Genomic DNA, 20,490 nt, shown 5'->3' with positions numbered 1-20,490 from the left:
AGGAGTTTTAGGAAGTGCTGAGGCTTTGGGGTTTCCTGGGGAGATTGTGCCAAAGCCCAGATCCCAAGCTAGGTTGTGACAGAGGGCAGAGGAGTTGCTGGAGCATTGTCTGTTGTGGAGGAAAAGAGAAAGTTCCTCTCCTTGTGTCTGGCATCCATGTTACTGGGATGGAAAAGCAGCACCTGCAGGTACACCTACAGGTGGCAGATTCACACTGAAGACACCAAGGTCACCAGCCCATGGGCCTTCAAACATCTGCTTACTCACCTTTCTTTTTCTGGGTAATTGTAATGGCTTAACCCTAACCCTACAGGGCTAACAGCTATTAATTACCATTCCTTCTGCCAGGAGGGGAAAGGACATTGCTGCCCACTGTGTCAGTCAGCACAGATCCTCCAAGGCTCCACTGTGAGAAGTTTAACTTAACAGGCCATGTGAAATACCTGGCTCCCATATTTGCAAAGGATTGGCAACAGCCAGTTTTACCACAGCTTTAGGAGCACTCAGAATACTCCAAAGTCAGTTCTGTCAGTCCAACCTACAATTACACTCAAACCTAAAATAGCACTTTGGCAGTGCCAGCACCACTCATCCCTGCGTCATACCCCAAGACTCACTGCACCAGGGTGTGGTGACAGCAGGCAGTGGACGTGCAGCTCCCAGGCACTCCCAGCCCACTTCCTCAAGCACAGCTGGTTCTACACCACTCCCTACACTCTTCCAAAATAGGAAGTTTTATGGTCAGGCTAGTCTACCAGTGTCTGGACTACACCAGAAAGCCTTTTAGGGAATCACAAAAGGCCTGAGGTGCTCAGATGACATGTCCACTCTCCTGCATGGAGCATCAGGACAAAGGTTTACACACAAGGAGGACTCGTGACACTTGATGGGATCTCTCCAGCACATCATTACACACTTCTCATCCCCAGCTCCAGCTGCCAAGTTTCACTGGGAGGCCACTGATTCATATTTGCCCTCCAGAGGTTACTCAATGGCAGCTGTGGGAGTGGCAGCCGCTGCCCTGCAGGTGATAAGAGACCAGAAAGAGTAAATTCAGAAGTCACCTTGCTACTCTCCTCTCACCACTGGTCCTCAAGAATAGACCCTCTGGCAATGCTCTGGAGGATGAAGGAAGCACATCCATCCTAATGGCCTTTGGCTACAGTGGGCTGTGCAGCTCCACTGCTCTCCTCAGTGAGTCCCAGTGCTCAGGACAGCACAACCACCAACTCCTGGACACCAGGCTTTCCTGCCCACTCCAGAAGTCATCTGTTCCACCCCTACTTAGCAATGCCAGGAGATGCCATGCTAATATTGGAAGCTGTACAAGACAACTAATGAAACCCATGGTGATACACAAGTTCCTGGGTATGCTACACCAGCTCTAGCCATTTATGGGGAGGTTTTGCCTACAGGCACCTCTGGCTCCTGCCTAAAACAGCTGCTGGCATACAGCCAGCTCCAGTCATCTAGCCAAAGGGGTATAAGACATGCTGCCCTCCCCCAGCCCTCAGCATCCCCATGCTAGAGAAAGCCTTCATGGCTAGAGAGCTGAGCCATACAAGCCCCACAAGATCCCAGAGCCAGAGAAACTTTAGTGGACCACACTACAGGCAGTGGTAGTGCTACAGGAGCATCAAAGGTGGCTTAACCTCTTGCTGCTGCCTGGCCTGATCAGCCTGATCTGATGCTGCACTGCAAGCATTTTCAGAAGCATCCCACCCTCCTTAAAAAAAAAAAAAAAAAGACCCATCTTTGCTAGGTTTCTCTCCTAAAAGCTTCTTGAGAGCCTATCATCAGGAAGAAAGCAAGACATTAATCAAACTCATGCTTATTTAATAAAATTTTGCAAATGCACTAAGGACTGGAAATTATTCTTTCTTTAAAAAACACTTGCAAACTAGAGCACAATTTTACTGTGCAAAATAGATCTAAGGACTTGTCTGATTTATCTTGTGCTCCTCCAGCATCCAGCTTAGCAATTAACCTACTGGTTATTCACAGCTTAGAGCAGGGAGACATGCAGTCACCAAAGAAGTCGGCAAGTATGCCCAGGACACTGTGCAAAGGATATCTTAATGTCTCTCTATTTCATAAGGAAATCAGAGGCTCCACTGATGTCAGCTCCAGGAAATGAGCCACAGGCAGATGATGCCGGAAGGAGGCTTTATACTTAGTACTGAGTCACCCACTTCATTAAATTCTTAAGCCACAAAAGGTGGGTGTGGAGAGGGGATATGTAGAAAAAAATATTAACAAGTTATTCCCTTGAGATCACAGGCAATGGGGAGTCAAGGGTCGGGTGGGGTTTTTTTTTTGTAAAGGGAGAGAGAAGCTAAAGCTGACTTGGGAAACTTCCTCCACTTGCACTGGCAAGGCAGTTGCCAGTTCTGCTGCACTTTGTAGGGCAGAAGCCACTGCCAAAGATGCTGCAGGGGTTTGCAGCACCACTGGGATTTGCTGCAGTCAGTCCTGCAGGCAAGTATCAGCCTGAGCAGGGTACCACCAGTTCTGGGACACTTCCCCCTCCTTTTTGCTACATCTTCTTTTAGCCAAAACAGAGATCACTGGAAAGAATTTGGAGCAGAGAGTGTTTTTCAGACAGTTTTGCAGCTCCACCTAATCCACCATGAAGTGCACCTTGCACCTATCACACCCCAGGGAAAACACTTTCAAAAGAGGAGAAGGCTCATGAAGACTGAAAGCATACAGAGAAGCTGACTTAGAAACATGGTAAACCTGCACTCAAGTAGGGCAGACACCACTGCAGACTGCCAGCCAAAGGCCACCCTGTTCCTCCCTTTCAACACCCTCAGCCTAGCTTGCTTTAACCATGTGGACATCAGCACAGGGAAGGAGGCACTAAACAGACAGGGACCACCCTTGCACAAAACACACTTTCTCATCTTTCATCTCAGTTGCTACTCCCTGCCATGGCTTAGGCAATTGTCTGCCTCCAGATGATTATCCACCTTATGTCACTACACAAGGAATTGGTACTTTCTACTAGAATTGCACTACTGCACAACATAAGTGATTGTTGGCCCAAGATTTCTGAACAGTGAAGCTGTTCTGATCCATTTTGTGGAACAGCCAATTTAGCCACATTTACAATTGAGAAGTATAAAGCATTTATGTGGACTGCATCCTCATGGAATAAACTTCAGATTAATTTGCAGAAGCAGCAATTTAATAGGAATTTAGTTTTTCGTACTAAGATCTTTTGACATGCAGCAAAAAAAAGTTTAAAAGTTTTTAGAGACACCAGAAAACAACCTTAACTGCAGATTGTACCACAATACAAATGACAGGAGTACATATTTGTTCACAAGAGGTTCATATTTTCTTACAAGTCCATCATAAGCCTTTTGACTTTGCCAATGATACTCTGCAACCTGAGCAGCAGCAACAGCTCTGCAAAGTTTTCAGTTATTTGAGCCAGACTCACTTTACAAACACAAACCCAGACTGCTACCAAAGCCAAGCACTCTATCTCATTTTGATTTCAAAAGTCAACACCAAACAAGAGCTATCTCTAATGCTAAGCAGCACAAGTGACTTGCCTGCAGAAGCAGCCTATTAGATTACTAATAAAATTGGTGTCATCTTCAAAATAAGAGTACGACAGCAAAAAGGATGTGGCTTGAAAAATTAATCCAGCAAGATTGGCAATGACGCAGAATCAATGGTCAGGAAGTGCGTATTATCTTCCACCTATATGCAAGAGGGTATCCCACTGGAATCACAGCCTGCTCCAACCAGTATATAGACATTTAACCAACTGTTGACCACTGGTCTGCTGACCAACTGTCCAGACTGGTCTGCTGCAAACTGCTCTGGGCTAGTGGGGAGGTTGTGGGACACTGCCACTGGGTGGCTCTACAGTCCCATAAAACTCATCTGAGGGTGACCTCCCACTACCAAAAGTTTCAGTGGTGGGGACTGGCAAGGCTGGTACAGTCATAGGCCAACCTGGGCAGTAGCCCATACAACCAGCCAAGCCCAAGAAGATCTTCAAGGAGTCAGTAGTAGCTCATCTGAAAGTCCTGCTGGATGCTGGACACAGAATATTTTGGCACAGAGCTCACCCTGTTGCGCAAGTGGGCCTACAAATTCAGATGTGTTGAACTAGTTCAGAATCATCTCAAGGGACCTTGAAGCTTTTCCTCATATTTAGTTAATTCCTGCATTTGTTGAACTTCTCCCCTAACTGCTCCTTAACCCCCAACAGAAAATCTTCTGTAGGATAGACCTACTGGAGAGACAAACTTCAGGGGCTCCCATAATTACTGCACTCCTTTCAGATGTGCAGAAAGGTGAGGTGGAGCCTGATTACCACTCACACATACACTGCAACTTGTCAAGAGTACAGTCTTCACCCTGCTCATTACCCTGTTAATTAGTAAGCTGTCTCTTTTTCCAGCTCATAAAAACCAGCTACTAGTAGCAAACTGATCTCTATGCTGTGAAGTCTTTTCTTTGACTGAAGATCTCTTACACTCTCTGTTGCTGCCAAGTTTAATGCTTTATGAATTAGTACTACAAAAACTACCCTCATCCTTCCAAATGAAGATATATACTACATATATGTATAAAATATATATATATATAGATAGATAGATTTACAGATCCTACATAAAGCCAAGAGGAAGCAAAGCTATTAGATAGAAGGCACAAAGAAATTTGGCAGCTCAGGCAGAAGGAGGTTATCGATAGCTGGGAGCAATAACACCAGAGGTACAAGATAAACTGCACCAGAAAGATCCACGTGTTGATCAAGAGTATTAGCTACAAGTGTTACACATGAAAGGGCAATGCACTAAAACAAATTGCAGTATGTGCCAAGTTGGTACCAACCCAGTGCACAAATCTGTAATTGCTAAAGTGAATTATTGACTGGTACTGGTTGTAAAGGCTCTTGCATAACAGGGGGTTTCAAGGCCATTAGTATAGAACAGAAACTTACTCCATTTCATGGCTAAGACCTCTCTATACACACCTTCAGAAAACAGGGAGCAAAGGGACCAACTAAAGCAAACCTATATAACCCAGGAAAAAACCATATATCCCTTAGAGAAGGGGGAGTCAGGGAGGGAGGCAAAAAAAGGTCTTGTCACTAGCAATGGATCTAAGCAAGGCTGGGTGCTGCCAGAACTTCGTACAGTAAGGTTATGGTTGGATTCAGTGATCTTAAAGGTCTTCTCCAACCAGAATGCTTCTGTAATTCTATAACCATCCATCAGTAAGAGCTACAGTATCTTCCATGAGTTTCTTAGCTGGGCAGAAGCAATGTCAGTTTTCTAAGTTTTCAACATGAAGTCTGACTATGCTGCCTTTGAGCATTTGCTTTATATAAAACAGTGGCAAGAGCCCAGCTGGAAATCAGATCAACAATAACATTACAAAGGGGTGGGCAACAGAAGGGCAGTGGCAAGATTGTACTGGAACCTCCCATCTATGTCCCCAAAGAAAGCTTAGTCCCAATCGTGGCCAAACAGTGCAGAAAGGAAGGGGCTAAAGTTTAGGTCATGCATTAAGGTTGCTTATTCAAAATATTTTCAGTTTTCAGAAGGCCTAGTTTCCCCTCTCTCCTTATGAAAGGTGAATTCTACCTAAGCAAAGATTCAGAAATTTGCTTATTACTTCCAGGAGCACTGAGAAACACGAATGCATTCGTAAATGTATTTCCTTTTGCTCTGTTGACTTCCCTCAGTGTTGCTACCTCAGAAATCGTTCTTAAAAGCAGGGACAAGGTGGGCAGGCTTTTATTGCCTGCACAATACTAATCATAACAAGCTAACTTTACACACACCTACAAACACCCTATGTATTGCCTCACAGTACATTCTTGGAGGCAAATATTTTGTGTAGAATACAGGAGGGAAAAAAAGCTTAATTGCAACATTGCTTTGGAATTCACTTCCTTTATTTGTGTGACAAATAAAGAGACAAGTACCTTGTTCTCTGCTGGGTCAAGGCAATGTTTAACTACAGAATTTATAGCAGAATGTATATGCATATACCACTGCAGCTGCTCAGCAGTTACAGTGGAAGGCAAACAATTTTAACCCAAGGAAAACAGTGAGAGGCTGGAGTACCAGCCTGCTTATAGCATCCTGCTCCAGAGGCGCCAAGGCCGGAGAGCATCCAAGCCTCTCCTTGGGATGAGACTCATCAGCATCCTGGAATCTCAAAACCACAGCCCTGTACTAAACCCAAACAATGCTCCACAGCCCCTCTCCAGCTGATTAGTAGGACAGCACAAGATTGCAATGGCAGTGTAAACAAGGACCCAGGATCTATGAGCTTTTGGATGTTTAGCAAGCAATCCAGCTGAGGTACTGCTTCACAAAATACAAATGGCAGTTACAGAGATGAGAAGCTTGAATTCAAGTTTCTCCTTGAAACTGTTCTGGACACAATGAGAACTTCAGTGCTCACCCAGCAGATTTGCCTGCAGGGCTGCACTGAGCTCTCCTAGAAAAATGGGGATGGAGACTGGCAAGGCATGGGACCCCAATCACCATTGCCATCCTTCCAAGCAGGGCAGAGTCAAAGGCAGCCAGTTCAGTCCTAGTGAACGTAAAGAAAGACACTCTTCTCTTGGAGAGACTGGGGGAGGAGCCAAGCTGCAATCCCCCTCCCCTGTTTTTTTGAGGGGAGAGACGGGAGAGACGGGAGAGACGGGAGAGACGGGAGAGACGGGAGAGACGGGAGAGACGGGAGAGACGGGAGAGACGGGAGAGACGGGAGAGACGGGAGAGACGGGAGAGACGGGAGAGACGGGAGAGAAGGGAGAGAAGGGAGAGAAGGGAGAGAAGGGAGAGAAGGGAGAGAAGGGAGAGAAGGGAGAGAAGGGAGAGAAGGGAGAGAAGGGAGAGAAGGGAGAGAAGGGAGAGAAGGGAGAGAAGGGAGAGAAGGGAGAGAAGGGAGAGAATTTTTCTTAAGCTTAATTTCCCACCACTTCAATGAGAAAACAATTTCAGTAAGAGTTCAACAGGATGTCACTAGAGCTCTGCAATTAATTTATTTTTTCCCCCCTAACAAGACAATCTACCTATAATTTGGGGCCAAGGCACCAGAAGCAGCTCCAGCACCCAGAACTCTGGCAGGAGCTGCACTAATGGGAGCCCCTAGGTCAGGGTCAGGATTCCCTAACTGCATGCCAGAGACAAGCCCTCACTGGCAGCTACTGACACCTAGGACAAAACACAGCTTCTCCCTGAACCAGAGCATCATTCAGCACCTGATATTTGGCACACTGATACAGGACAGAGGCATTTCTGATGTTAGTCAGTCTGTCTCATCTCCTGGAGTATCAGCTTTTCTTCTTCATGCTTTTTCCCCAATTGGCCTATTGCAGGTTTCCTTTTGTCTTGACTCCACAGTGTGCAACAGCTCACATTGCCTTAAGTTCTTGCATTTTTACTTTTTAAAAAGCAGCCTAACTAGCAATTGTTCAAGAAAAAAAAAAAAATCAGTTTCCTCTAGCAAAAGAAATGTCTGCGAAAGAAATGACTTGCAGTTAAAGTAAAAACATGCAACTGTGTTAGCCAAAGGCTGAAGGCTCTGTCCCCTGGGCTTTGGGAGAAACAAAATCCTTCCAGTGTCCTTCTGCAGACAGTTTCATGACTGTTTACAAAGGTTTAAAGACAGACAAGATTTCACATTAAGGTTTTATTACAGCCTAGTCTGGAAACAGAACAAGCCAAGGTGGAATTTACAAAAAATGAAGAGAAAAAGGCCTTTCAGAGAGACATTTGATCAACAATGTCTTGTAAACCATTCCAGGCCCACAGAGCACATGAGTCATTAAGAGCCAGAGAAGAGGCAATGGGGAGAGTCTCTCTGTTCTCTCTCTGTTCTTCCCCATCCCACTTTCTGGCTAAGCAATGCCATGCAGCACCATCTGCTTTGACACCCTGGATGAGCTGCATGTCACCTGCCCTGATGGGAAGCCTGCAAGTGGCTGGCATTTGCTGCCACTCTGTAAAACAACCTGCTGCCTCACACAAGCATCATCAGACAGAGGAAACAAGATTAAACCAGAAGTTAACAGCTGAGCTTCCCGAGGCAGAGAGCAGATGCCCAGAGCAAGGAGACACTCGACTCTTCCCTTCTATTATTCCAAGGCCAGCTACTCAGATTTGCTGGCAAAGTCTTGGTTTTGAAGCTTGGCCTTCCCAATAAGAAGTGGGGAAATGAGACCACACCAAATACCTGTCAGCCTCTTGTCCTTAATGTTTTCTTCTGTTTTATAAAAAGAGGGAGGAGTGTGTAGCTCAGGTCTGGAAAGACAGGGCTGAGCCAGAGGCTGTGCAGGAAGAGCAGTCTCCTGGCCCTTGTGCTTCTTCTTTCAGCACTTGCTCTGGGAAATGCTTAAACTGACAACACGGCCCCAAAGCATTGATGGTTTTATTTGCTAGGCACCAAAACACTGGTCAACATGAAGGCAAGAGGATAAAAGGCTGTGTTTTTATGCCAGGATTGCTGTCTCCCTTTGAATGCATGGCCTCCAGCCATCCGAGCAGCAAAGGTGCCCTTTCTCACTCAGCTCCCTGCCAAGTTCATACAGCCAGGTAGCAGAATAGTTCTAGGAAGCCTAGAACTAGCCTTCATTTTCACAATTGGAATTAGCCTAGAATTAGCCTTCATTTCCAGCTAGCCAGAGCTCTGTCCTGCCTTCCTAGAGCTGCTGACCTGCAAGTTTGCTGAACCTCCATCTGCGAAAGCACCTCCCAATCCAGGAACCCATTTCATCCTGAAACACACCCCCAGAAAGCAGAGCCTCAGGGTCCTCCTGCAACTCATACAATACCTTGCAATTGCTCTAGGATGGTTCCCATCATGGATAAGAAGTGTAAAAGCTTCTGCCAGTATTTTCTTAACAACTGTCTAAGCCAAGATAGCCATTTAAGCAATCAGAAAAGGCCTCGGCTGCTTCCTGCCCCCAAGGCTCAGCAATACAGCATCCATTCATCTTTTCATCCTATCCAGCCAACTCTCCCCACTAACGAGGGACCAGAGGTTCTTTCCAGGCTATTGGACTGCAGAGGCTGTGGACTGCAGTTTTCAACTCTTTCAGGTCCTGCAGGAAGCATGGCTAAAGCTTCACTCAATACTTACAATAATTACATGGCTGGCAGTCAGACACTTGGCTGCACACCTCTCTGACACTGGTCATGTTAGCACTTTTTGATGAATTAGCAGCAAATAGATTTTCTGAGGTATTTTGCAGCTGAAGGGCTACACGTCTGCCAATGCCCCAGCAACCATGATGTGAACTTGTTGCATACAGTTTTCAGCCTGTTAAAAAAAAGACTATTTTTAATCCAAGCCTGCATAGGGTGAAGCTCAGTCTCCAGCCAGGCCAAAAAGCCACTATCATCCACAAGACGAATGCCTGGCAACCTTTGCTTGCAGACTCATGTCTGTTCTATTTTGGAGATGGGAGGAATTCAGAATAAAAAGATACATAAATTAGAAACAAAGAAGGCTATAAAAAGTGAATAGAGGGAAGGGCGAGGCAGTTACCCTGTGTGTTTTGGTCTAAAGAACAGAGCTCTAGAAGAACATGAATCAGATTTACTTTCTTTTCCATTTCCTTCAGCTGTGAACAAAGTATCATTTAAAACATGGCCTGAGGAGGGCAAAGCCCCAGTAAACGTTGTACAGGAGGAAGAGACAACCTATGGCTCCCTGCACAGCAGCAAGACCCTGGGAGGACAAGGCAGGAAAATGTTCACCAGCCATAAACACAGCATCAGGATCCTATACAATATTTCCTATCTCAGATAGCAATACAACAGCTATTGGGACACCTTGTTCCTTTGAGATTGTAGGATTGCAAAAGAAAAAAAAAAAAAAACAAAACACAACAAAAACCCCAAAAAAACCAAAACCAAAATGCAAAGTAGAGCCACCAAAGTGACCTGAGGATTGGAAAACAAAATAAGTTCTGGTTGTACAGAATTTATGGCCAACAAGCAACCAACTCATTAAAAACACAAATATTTTGCATGCACCTAAATGAGCCCGAGATCATACAGACTTCTGAAATCAACACAACACCCCTTTTTATTTGTTTCAGGCATTGTCTTCACTTGGCATTCAAGCCAACTCAATACAGCCACTTACTTTGCTGTATTAATCCCACCTTCAATGCAGTACACAGGTCACTGGTCTAAAAGAGGGCACATATAGCTTCCCTCCATCTTCAGATGCCCCTTTAACATCCATCCATCCATCCATAAACTATGAAATGCTCACACAGGCATCAGCATCTCTACAGCTCCTTCTTTACCTAACCAGGGCTGGATTATTAACACTCCCCACACACAGAAGTCTGCATTTACTTCTCTTGGCAGAATGCAAAAAGGGAAGAACAGCAGAGATGGTTCACTAGGCTAAGTGCAGGACCAGCAAAGGTGGACCTCAAGCAGTGCTATCATTTTGGTCACAGACTTCTAAGGAAAAAAGCCAAAACCTAAGCACTGAGGTGAAGTTCAACCCAAAGCATAGCAGCAAGACTGCACACTGAATGACCCTTAACTGGATTATATGTCATGGCCAACAGCACTTCTTCCTTTCTTATTCAACTCATAAGCAATAGCACCAAATACCTGGTCTCTCACTTCCATCACTAAGAGCAATATGTGATGGGGAAACAGTGAATGAGACAGCAAAGTCCCTTTTCAGCTTTAGAAAGAAAAAGAAAAAAATCTTCCTTCAAAATATCAGAAATTAGGCCTCCTGCAGGGATGCTACACTTCTCTTGAAGATCACAGTAATAGTATCTCTTCCCAGCTATGCAGTGGGGAATTCCAACAGCATCTGTGAGCTGTCACTCTTTTTACAGGAACAAAAAGCCTACTGAAGAATCAGGAGAAACAGCTGTTAGCATTTCAGAGAAGGAAATGAAACAAGGAGAAGGAAATGAAACGAGGAGACAGGTTAGAAGCATATGGCCCATATGGATTGACATAAGCAATCAGCAGCAAGCCCTAACTAGAGGAGTACATAGGCAGGGACAGTCTGGATGTTGCAGAAGGAGCCAGTTTGACCCCAGGAATGTGCACTTGGTCCCACAACACATGGTGTTTGAGAGCACAATCTCCTGCAGCTGGTGCAGGGAGGCACCCAAGGCAAGCTGCCCACCTGCCAGGGATGCTGCATTTCCATGGTCAAGAGACACCCTGATGGCTCATGTCTGCTGAAAGGTTGAGATAAACTAACAGGAATCAACCAGCAGAACAAGCAAAAGGGAAAAGGATGGCTCTCAATAGAAAAAATGAAAAAATATTCAGGAATGTTTTGCTCTGTATATACATGAAGACTGATAATTTGTTTAAAATTCAGTATTTAACTCTACCTTTCACACAGGTCCAGTGGTAGAAGTTTCTGGATCCGTGCTTGTGGATTTTTTTTAATGTAATTAACTTTAATTACTCCGTGAGCTCAATGTCCACAAAGATACAGAGAATATTTGTACTTAGTTCAAAAAGTGCTGAGTATCTGAAGGTCAGCAATCAGTTAACAAATATTAACACACCATATTGTGGCTATTCCCAATATGACATGAAACTTCTCAGTAGAAACTAATAAGTTAAAAAACAGTAAATGTTATTGCATCATGCAGGTTGATAGCTTGCCAGTTACATGTTTGAACAGCTGGCACCAAGAGATGGGAATCTGCTTTTCTCTGCTGGATTACTGCTCTAAAACACAGGGAAGCAAAGGTAATTCAACCCCTGAAAAAGCCCGGAACAAAACACCACTTCAAACCATGTTTCTTTTTCTGTTTGTTGCTACTCTGTGGCAGACAGATAAAAACCCAGTTGTAGCCACATAAATTGCACCTGTCCAGCTCTCTCCAAACTGCAAAAAAACACTGTAGCAGGGGACATCTCTGTCCTTCCTTCTCTGTTCTTGATGAGAAGCATCATCAGGTACCAGCACAGGATTAACCTGTCTCACACATGACAGAGCAAGAGGCACCATTGTCAAACACCATTAGTGAGCTGGGACTCTGCTTTGCAGGACATTGCTGGATTTATAGGAAACCTGGACTGGAATAACACACACAAGACAGACACAGCTTTACCATCATTTCTGTTACAGGCAGTTCACTTGGAAGAAAATCAAGCTAGCAGGCCCATATCTAAAGAGAGACAAAGGTCCCCAGAGGGGTTTTGCCGGCAGCACTGAGCCTTCTAAGAAGGAAAGAAATGCAAAACATTGTAACTTAAAAAACAAAAAAACCAAACCCACCACACACTAACAGACAAGCAAAACCCACACAACAAACACACAAACAAAACCCCAAAACAACCAACCAAGCACCACAATGGAAAATTTTGTTATAAAGCAGGACTCGGTTGGTCTTTGATGTTACTGAAAACACAGCCTCTTTGTGTTGCTACACCTATCAATTAACACTATGTAAAACAGGTTACCAAGAACACAGATAAGGTGTATAAATAAAACACTACCCCCTGAAATATCACCACCAAAACAACATCAAGTGCTAAATGAAGCTCTCATAAGTGATCAGGTGTACTTACTACTGATCATTACCTTCTACTTTGGCAAGAAAGTGGATTAAAATATCTATATAGAAAGAGGATAGGAACACCCTCCCTAAAATCACGGCCAATCATGTAAAAAGGAAATTATTTTTCTTCTCCTGATGTGTTACTCTATACAAATCAGCAAAAACACAACTCCTGCACTGATGTTTCAGGAAATGGAGCTCTTGCAGTTTTACTACACAGAAGACAGGCAGGAGTTTCAACATGAAGCTTACCTCTTAAGCTATTCACCAGGCACTTGGATCACTGGTAGCTGCTTAAGGAAAATTACAGAATTTGGTCCTAACATCCTTTTCAACCAATCATTGAGTAGCATTTGCATTTGCTTCCAACAGTCAAAAGAGTTGTATTTCTACTTCTTCAGAGTCAGATAAGTTGCTGCACTAGACAAGCAAGTAAACAGAGGAAAGAGTTACTAGAAGACTTCGGCTTGAGTGGATTCAGTAGCAAACACATTAACAAGGCTGAAATTCCTTCACTCACCATCTAAATCTCACAACTGAAACCTGGATCACAGAAGTTGGTAAGGGAGCCCCAGGGGAAGGACTTCCTCTGCATTTATCCCAAATCCAAGCATCCATCAGCTGAATACCTAATGAAGTCATCAGTCCTTAGAGCCCTTCCTACTGTGAAACTAATCTAGCCAAAACTAGGAAATAGGTTTCTGGAGTTTGGGGCATTCTTTAATCTGGGGATATGTTTGCCTACTTTATAGGAGGGGAAACTTGGTTAGATTAGTTTTGATAAGAGAACAAAGACTCTGGTTAAGCATAATTCCTTATAACTAGCACTGAATAACTGAGTTTAGTAATCACATTATGATCTCTTAACTCAGACAAAGAATGAGTAATTCATCTTTCACATGCAAAGAATTCCTTCAAAGGCGCTTAGTTACAACCAAGCAACATCCTCAAATTGTTAAACTTTTGGCAAGATTAACGGGCTGTGATAACAGCAATGTTTCAAAAAGAGTTCTCTCAGCAGATCACTTTATAACATACTTTAAACAAAACAAAAAAAAAAAAAAAAAAAAGTTTTTCAGATGCAAAATAGCAGGTCTGAAATTTAAAATCTCTTTGTGCACACACCCCCACACCCCACAGAAGGCCATCAAACACCCCTGGAGCAGGAATCAACTGCAGAATATTGCACCCAGGAGACCTGGCCCTGTATCCACTAACCCCCCTGAAACTGCTCTCCACTGAAAAAGTACCAGCAGCTCCTCTTTCCACAAGATTTCTTTTCAAAACAGACTGAATTTCTGTAAATCATTATATCATTCTGCACAGCACTAACACGTTGATCTCTGTAATCATTTCCCCTTTATTACCCCGGTTCCAGCTGTTGTCTTGAAATTTACTCTGAGCAAGTCTCCCAACACTAAGGAATTTTTCTTCTAAGGTTACCAGGCTTACGGGAGAAGTCACAAGTGTTACTGGTTGAACAACGGCTCCAAGTTCTCATGCAAAAGCAATTATCTGAGGTATCTATTATCTTATGTAGTCTCTTCTACAGACTGCCCAAAAACAGGAAGCCCAGCTCTCATGTGCACACACATTCCACTGGGGTTGTGTAACAGCAATAACAACCTTGGAGGCTTATTCAATGGCATTTGCTCAGAGCTATACCAACAGCTCTCCTGGAAAGAAATAAATGAGCTCAAGCTCGGCACTGCTTGTAAGGTATGGATGCTATTGCACAGCAGATTCATGCAGTCTGTCCCAAGGAAGCACAAACAGGGGGTTAGATTCCCATCCACGTGTCTCACTGTTTCCACTTCAGTAAAAACTTACAACCGGAGGACAGAGGGAACAAACTCTGCAGGTATGACTGTGAGCATCGGGACTTCATGCTATCAATGAGAGTATTCACAGCCAGTGCCAGGGTGTCCCAGCCTTTCCCACGCAAAGTCTCAAGCTTCACCTCCTGAAAAATTCCCTGCTCTTCCCCTTCCCTTCGCAGGCTCCCAACAAGAAGCCATTGTTTGGGGGAGCAGGGTGACACTTCCTCTCCCAGTCCAGATCATAGACATATAAAAATAAACCCACACATCTGCCCCACTACTTCACTATATTTCAACTCTCTTCAATGAGAGGAGAAGTTGGGTCACATTTCCTCATTTTTTCCTGCTTTCGGGAACACTATCCTGCACAACAGACAGAAATTAAATGCAAACCGAATCCCCTTTCCAGTACTGCTCTGCGATAACCCGCAGCGGGCCGCAGCGCTTCCCCTGCCCTGCAGCCGGGCCGTGTTTTTATCAACTCGCACAAAGCCCGAAGTTTTGCAGACTCGGGGCTGTCGCTGCGCGCTCCTCTCCATCCCAGCGCCAGCGCTCACGGCCCAGCCCGGCCGCACCAGACCCAACAGCGGCCAGGGGGCAGCGCATCCTCGGCGCCGGGCCCGCCCCGGCTCGATCCGCGGGTGAAGTTTTCCAGGAGAATGAATCAGACGGGGACCTCTCCACCGCCACGGGGAGGCTGGAAAGGGCGACCGGAGCGCGCCCCGCGGACACGTTCTCCGCGTCCGGGCGAGCACCGACAGGCGCTGTCTCCGCTCCCGCCGCGGCTCCGCACAGGGCTCCGCGCCCGCTCCCTCGCTCCGCGCCCGTCCCGCCGCCTCATTGTCCCGGGACCCGCCGGGGCGGCGGCGCGGGGAACCGCCTGGCCGGACGCGGAGCCCAGCGGCAGCCAGGGCCGGGCCGGGACCGCGGAGCCACTCGCCCCACCGCTCGCCCCTACCCGGGGCCGGCACCGGCAACTTTCACAAAGTCGGAGCCGCGCTGGAAGGGTTTCGGGAGTACTCACCGCCCGTGTGCCTCGCAGAGCAGAGCCGAGCCAAGCCAAGCCGAACCGTGCCGAGCCCCAACACCGCTGCCCGCGCTCGGCGTGCCCGGCCCCACCGCCCCGGTCGGATTGGGCCGTGCGCCTGCACATCACGGCCTCCTGGCGCGGCGATTAGGCGGGCGAGGAGTCACTCAGGGCGGGGAGGAGCTGCTGCCCCAGCCGGGGCGCGCCCCCGTCCCCACAGTCGCCGGAGAGTTCTGCTCTCCCTTCTGTCTTGCCCTGCCTGCTCCTTTCCCACCCCCCGTGCGTGCATTTCTCCTGTCCAACAAACATCCCACATTCTTGCCCTGTATGCAGCTCTCCTCCGAGCAGGTATTGCTCGTTCCCTACAAGCATCCCTGCCTCCTCCTGTGCTTGCATCCCTCCTCCCGTGCCAGACCGTATCCTTTCACCCATGGGTGGTCAGCTCTGCCTCCCTTAACCCTGCCACTTACACAGAGGACTTCTGAGCTCCCCTTGCAATCTCCCCTTGTCTCCCCAGGAGCAACCCTGCTGGCTGGTGCTGAAGATGCCCAGGGGCAGCTGGTGCTAGTGGGGTACCCGACACAGAGGAGGCAGGGGCTGCCCAAGGGCCTGGCTCCCCCCAAGGAGCATGTGGGGTGCAGGGACCCTGTGTCCTTGCCCTCTATATTCTGTGTCCCTCGGCAGGGAGCTTTACCATGGCCTGTCCCCACCCAGCCTTTGGCTGTGTGATTTCAAATAGATGGCCTCATAAACTGTCCTGATTTCTACATTTGCCACGCAGACATTCACACCAAAAATTACTAGATGGGTTCAGCAACACTTTTGCATAAAGTGGTAGAGCATATAAGTTCATAACTCGCTTCTCTCGTCTTCAGACTGAGAAATAAAAAGAAAAACACTGCCCTGGGATGAAGGAGGTGAATGGAGGGAGGGGACCAGGAGGTTAGAACTTCTGCAGAGCAGGGCCAGAAAATGGGGAAGCTGTTTCTGCAAACAAGGGACCTCAGATTCCCCAGCAGCCTGACCCTGACATCTCCACCAGGCTCAGAAGAAAACATTGGCTCAGGTATTAATATATTCTTCTGGTTTTAGAAGAAAAGCGGATGTGTTCAGGCACACAAGACCCTTTTCAGGTCATAAAGATGAACCATTCCTGTGCCTGGAGGTGAGAAGAGCACGAAGTAATAAATTCAGACATAAAACAGGAATTCATTCAAGCTGCTTGCCCTTGTATAGAGTAATAGCACATTTCTACCACTGTCAGAAAAATAAAGCTTGCAGAAAGGTGACAGTTACCTAACAGACTACTAATAGATAAGGTGCACACCAACATCAGATCATTCTTTCTCTTCTCTTTCAAAATTAAATAAATGTAGGGCATATTTGGCTAGAACTGCCAGCAAAACCCATTGCAATGAGTATTTCTCTATGTTACCAATGTTACAGGTGCATATCTCTGGATCTGAATTGCATAGTCATGAATTATGTGTCTTTCTATGAATTATTTACAGAAAGACAGGAAGTTCAGTCATTACAGAATTAAAAAAAAACCCCACATTTCATTGTCAAAGCAGTCAGGAAAAATAATTTTGCAGTTAATTTTCCAAAGCTACAGAATGACAAGGCCTCACAGAGTGGTCCCACATGATGGAAGTGATATGGTTCGCAGTGGGAGTTTCCTCATCACATTAGCATGAGCAGCTTCCTGAGAAGAATTAGACTCTTCCTCTCATCCTTTTCTCTTTTTATACAGTTGGATTTCTCATTGGATGTCAGAAGCTCTTGCATATTCATCAGTTCATTAGACTAGCTCTCAGGAGATAGGAGTAGTCCTTCTATACTGATGTAAGGATTAGTTCAGTTTTATGCTCTGTGGTGGTGGGTCCTGTGTTCACATTAGGCTGGTGCTTCACATTGTATTACAAACACAACAGAACTGTGATTATTTCTTATTCTGGTTGCAAGTTGTAGCAAAAAAAATATATTTTAGATTACTTTTTGTCAGATCTAACCAGAATATCAACATAAAAGAGTTAGAGACAGGAAATCATCTTTGTAGATCTTGACTATTCAGAAAATGCATATTATGTGTTTCCATGCTCTTCTATTGTCCAAACCAGAAGTATGAAACAGTCAACTCTTTGTTCTCCAAATGAGTGAAATATTAAACATATTGAACATCTACCAGTTGTCTTTTTATTAGGATTTCCCCATGTCTTCATGCACAAAGTTAAGCTAAAATAGACACAGCTATTAATTCAGTTATAACCACAGCTCAGTATCATGATCATAGGTATCAAGTTTAGTTTCAGATTTTTATTGATTATTCAATGTAATTACTATATTCTGAGCCAGATGTAAAAATGTGGAGATCCATTTGCACATAACTAGCAAATGCCTTTTTGTAATAACACACAAGTGGACATTCTTAGGTGATTATAGTTTAAAACACTCAACATCACAGATACAAGGTCTCCTTTCTCCCCAAAAGTAAACACAACACTCAGAAATTACTTCCCTGTGAAAGAGTGAACAAACTTTTCCAAGAGCACATGACAGCATGCAGTTGAATTCTTATTTCACTGCACCCACAGGTGATGTAGCAGGGGAGGAAAGGTGAAATTTTGGCAAAGATCACGGGGGAAAACCAGTGGCCTTATAAAAAGTCCCATGGAGATTTTAAAAAGAGATTGACACACAGAGTGGATCCAGCATATCAGTTGTGGGCAGTGTTTGAAATGAAGTTTGTTACATTTTTCAAGTCCTTCCAAAAAGATTGTTATTTACAAAATGACAAAGAGCACTTGTTTGCACAGAGGGACTTTCCACACGATGGCATGAACAGAGGCCTGAAAGGGAACAGGTATTTCCAACCTGATTTATGCCATGGGCAGTTTTATTTAATATGACTTCCAAGTAAAGTTGTAGTGAAGTGTTTTTGTAGAAAAAATGCACTTACTTGATGCCGACTTCCCAAACTACCAGCATACAGAAACTTAGGAGGAAGAATATAGGCCATATGTTTTGAAGATAAGTTTAAACATGCTTCATTAATTCTATTCTTCAGCAGAGTATGGTGAATTTGACAGGTATCAGAAAAAGCCCTGGCTATAGAGCCACAATGAAAGTACCTCCAGCTGGATTTTTCTGTGTAACATTTTCAAGTCTAAGGATATGAATTTCTATAAATGCTGCTATAATAATCACCAGATGGATGAAGGGCTGACCCTGCCTCCAGTTTGCTACTGACTCCAGTGGAAGCTGGACCAGCCTTCAACAGACTTTGCCACTGCCAGATTAATGTTAGTGTGACTCTGTGCCTAGAGAGGTGAAAGTAATTTTAATTATATTTATTTAAATGTCAGCTTCTTATCTGGCAGCTTAGAGATCCAGCTCCTGCACTGCTTTTCAATTGTGTAAAAGTTACATCTTTGTTCTTGGCTGGACTATTGCCAAGTGGTTTTAATTGTGGTCACTTACCTGTAAGACTGCCTTACTGAGGCATTGTTCAGGTTAGCAAGTGACCAAGAGGAAAAATAATGCTTGTCTTCTCAGTTGCAAATCTAACTCAGTTCTGATAGAGAGCTCCTGCCATCATCACTAATAAGAAAAAAAGCTCATTGCCTGTAAAACAGGAGACAGTGTCTTTTGGAAAGGGTGCACAAGATAAAACACAGTCCTAAAAGATGCTGTGAAAGATCATAAGGCATGCATCTTTGCAAGGTATCCCTGATATCCCATGTTAAATCTAGCTAATTTAAGATTAAAATCATCATAGACTCCTAAGTGAGGTGTGGTGGCAATCAGGCAGAAGGGAAGGAAGCCTGATGGGGTAATTAAAAACTCGTGTCTCTGATGCACAGTATGCCAAAAAAACAGAGAGATGGCAAAATATATTTGGAGGGTGATAAGCACACAGGTTCAAAAGTGGCCTTTAAAGAAATGGGCTTTAAAGGAGTTGGTGTGAAGTTCTTCCATTAGAATCAGGGCATCTGTCCTCAACTAGATATTTGTTTTGTTCCATGCAAGTACTAACCCACAACGTTAACAGAATCAAAAAACCAGAATATAAACTTCAGAAACACTTGTCATCAACCAAGAACAACGGAAGGAACTTTGAATAGATTTATAAGCTGGTACTGTGTTATTTTTTTTTTCCATTGCGATAAAGCAGATGGAAATCTGCAGGATATTTCAAACTGAAAATCGAATTTACCACCTACAAGAAACACTTACTCAAATAATTCTGGGTGCTTCACAATTTTTGCTAAAAAATTACCAGTGAATTTATCGAGCAAGGCTGGCCCATGCAAGGAATCACTCTATATTCAAAGTCTACCAAAGTTTGTGAGATTCCTCACATGAATGTAAATTACCCATGAAGTTAGCACCCTGCCAGCTGCCTCCCCTCTCCCTGTCCTGACTGCCAGATAACAGATATGTCCTGGGACTCTGGACTGTGTTGTGAAACCACCAGTGCCTCCTGTTTATTCTGCTGTAAGTTAAGCTCATGCTTTGGTGAAGGGGTTGCCCAGGGTTTAATGCCCCCTCTATTCTGCAATATAGGTTTTATTTGTTTGAAATTGTGCTCTTTCCTGTTAAAGTGAGTTTTTCAGTGACTGCCAGTGCTGCATAAGGAGACCTCCACTCCTTCACACCTCCAACCCAGCAGAGGCAAGCCAGAGTTATTCACATTATGTCTTTGCATAGCCCTCAACTACAGTTTTTTTATGGGCCAAGCTTCCAGAGAACTCATTGACCTTTGGAGCATACAGGAGAGTGGTGACTCGAAATTCTATTTGCAGTTCAGATCAAGAGGGTGAACTTCCCTCCTTCTTCACTGTGGACCAAAATTAAAAAGCAGCATGGCAATGAGAAGGTGTTTCTGTTTATTACCTACCTGATTTACCAGCCCATCAAGATCAGGTTCTCAAAAGCCACTGAATCCATACTCCCTTTCTCCTGCACAAATAATTGTGTCCAAATAAAACCTTGTTTCCAGAGAGGACAAGATGCAGAAGGTCATACACAGGTAGTTTGGGGCAGAAGAACCAAACAAAGTTAGCTGCAAACTATGGAAAATAGAGGCA

General features: G+C 44.8%; 1 protein-coding gene across 2 annotated transcripts in view; it reads right to left on the bottom strand.

Annotated features, from left to right (window-relative positions):
* Positions 1 to 15,628, bottom strand: part of PLS3 (plastin 3) — a 48,507-nt gene extending 32,879 nt beyond the window's left edge. The window contains exon 1 of one of the 2 annotated variants that reach the window (XM_071758072.1): positions 15,398 to 15,628. The gene's annotated coding sequence lies outside the window, so the exon portion shown is untranslated. Of the gene's footprint in view, positions 1 to 12,805; positions 12,964 to 15,397 lie in introns of those variants that run through there. The other variant, XM_071758075.1, reaches the window with a different exon arrangement.
* Positions 15,629 to 20,490: the final 4,862 nt, after the last annotated feature.

This window comes from Heliangelus exortis, chromosome 14, assembly GCF_036169615.1.
Source record: "Heliangelus exortis chromosome 14, bHelExo1.hap1, whole genome shotgun sequence".
NCBI lineage: Eukaryota > Metazoa > Chordata > Aves > Apodiformes > Trochilidae > Heliangelus > Heliangelus exortis.
The sequence above is the reverse complement of the archived record's forward strand: the minus strand, read 5'-3'. Positions and strand labels throughout refer to the sequence as shown.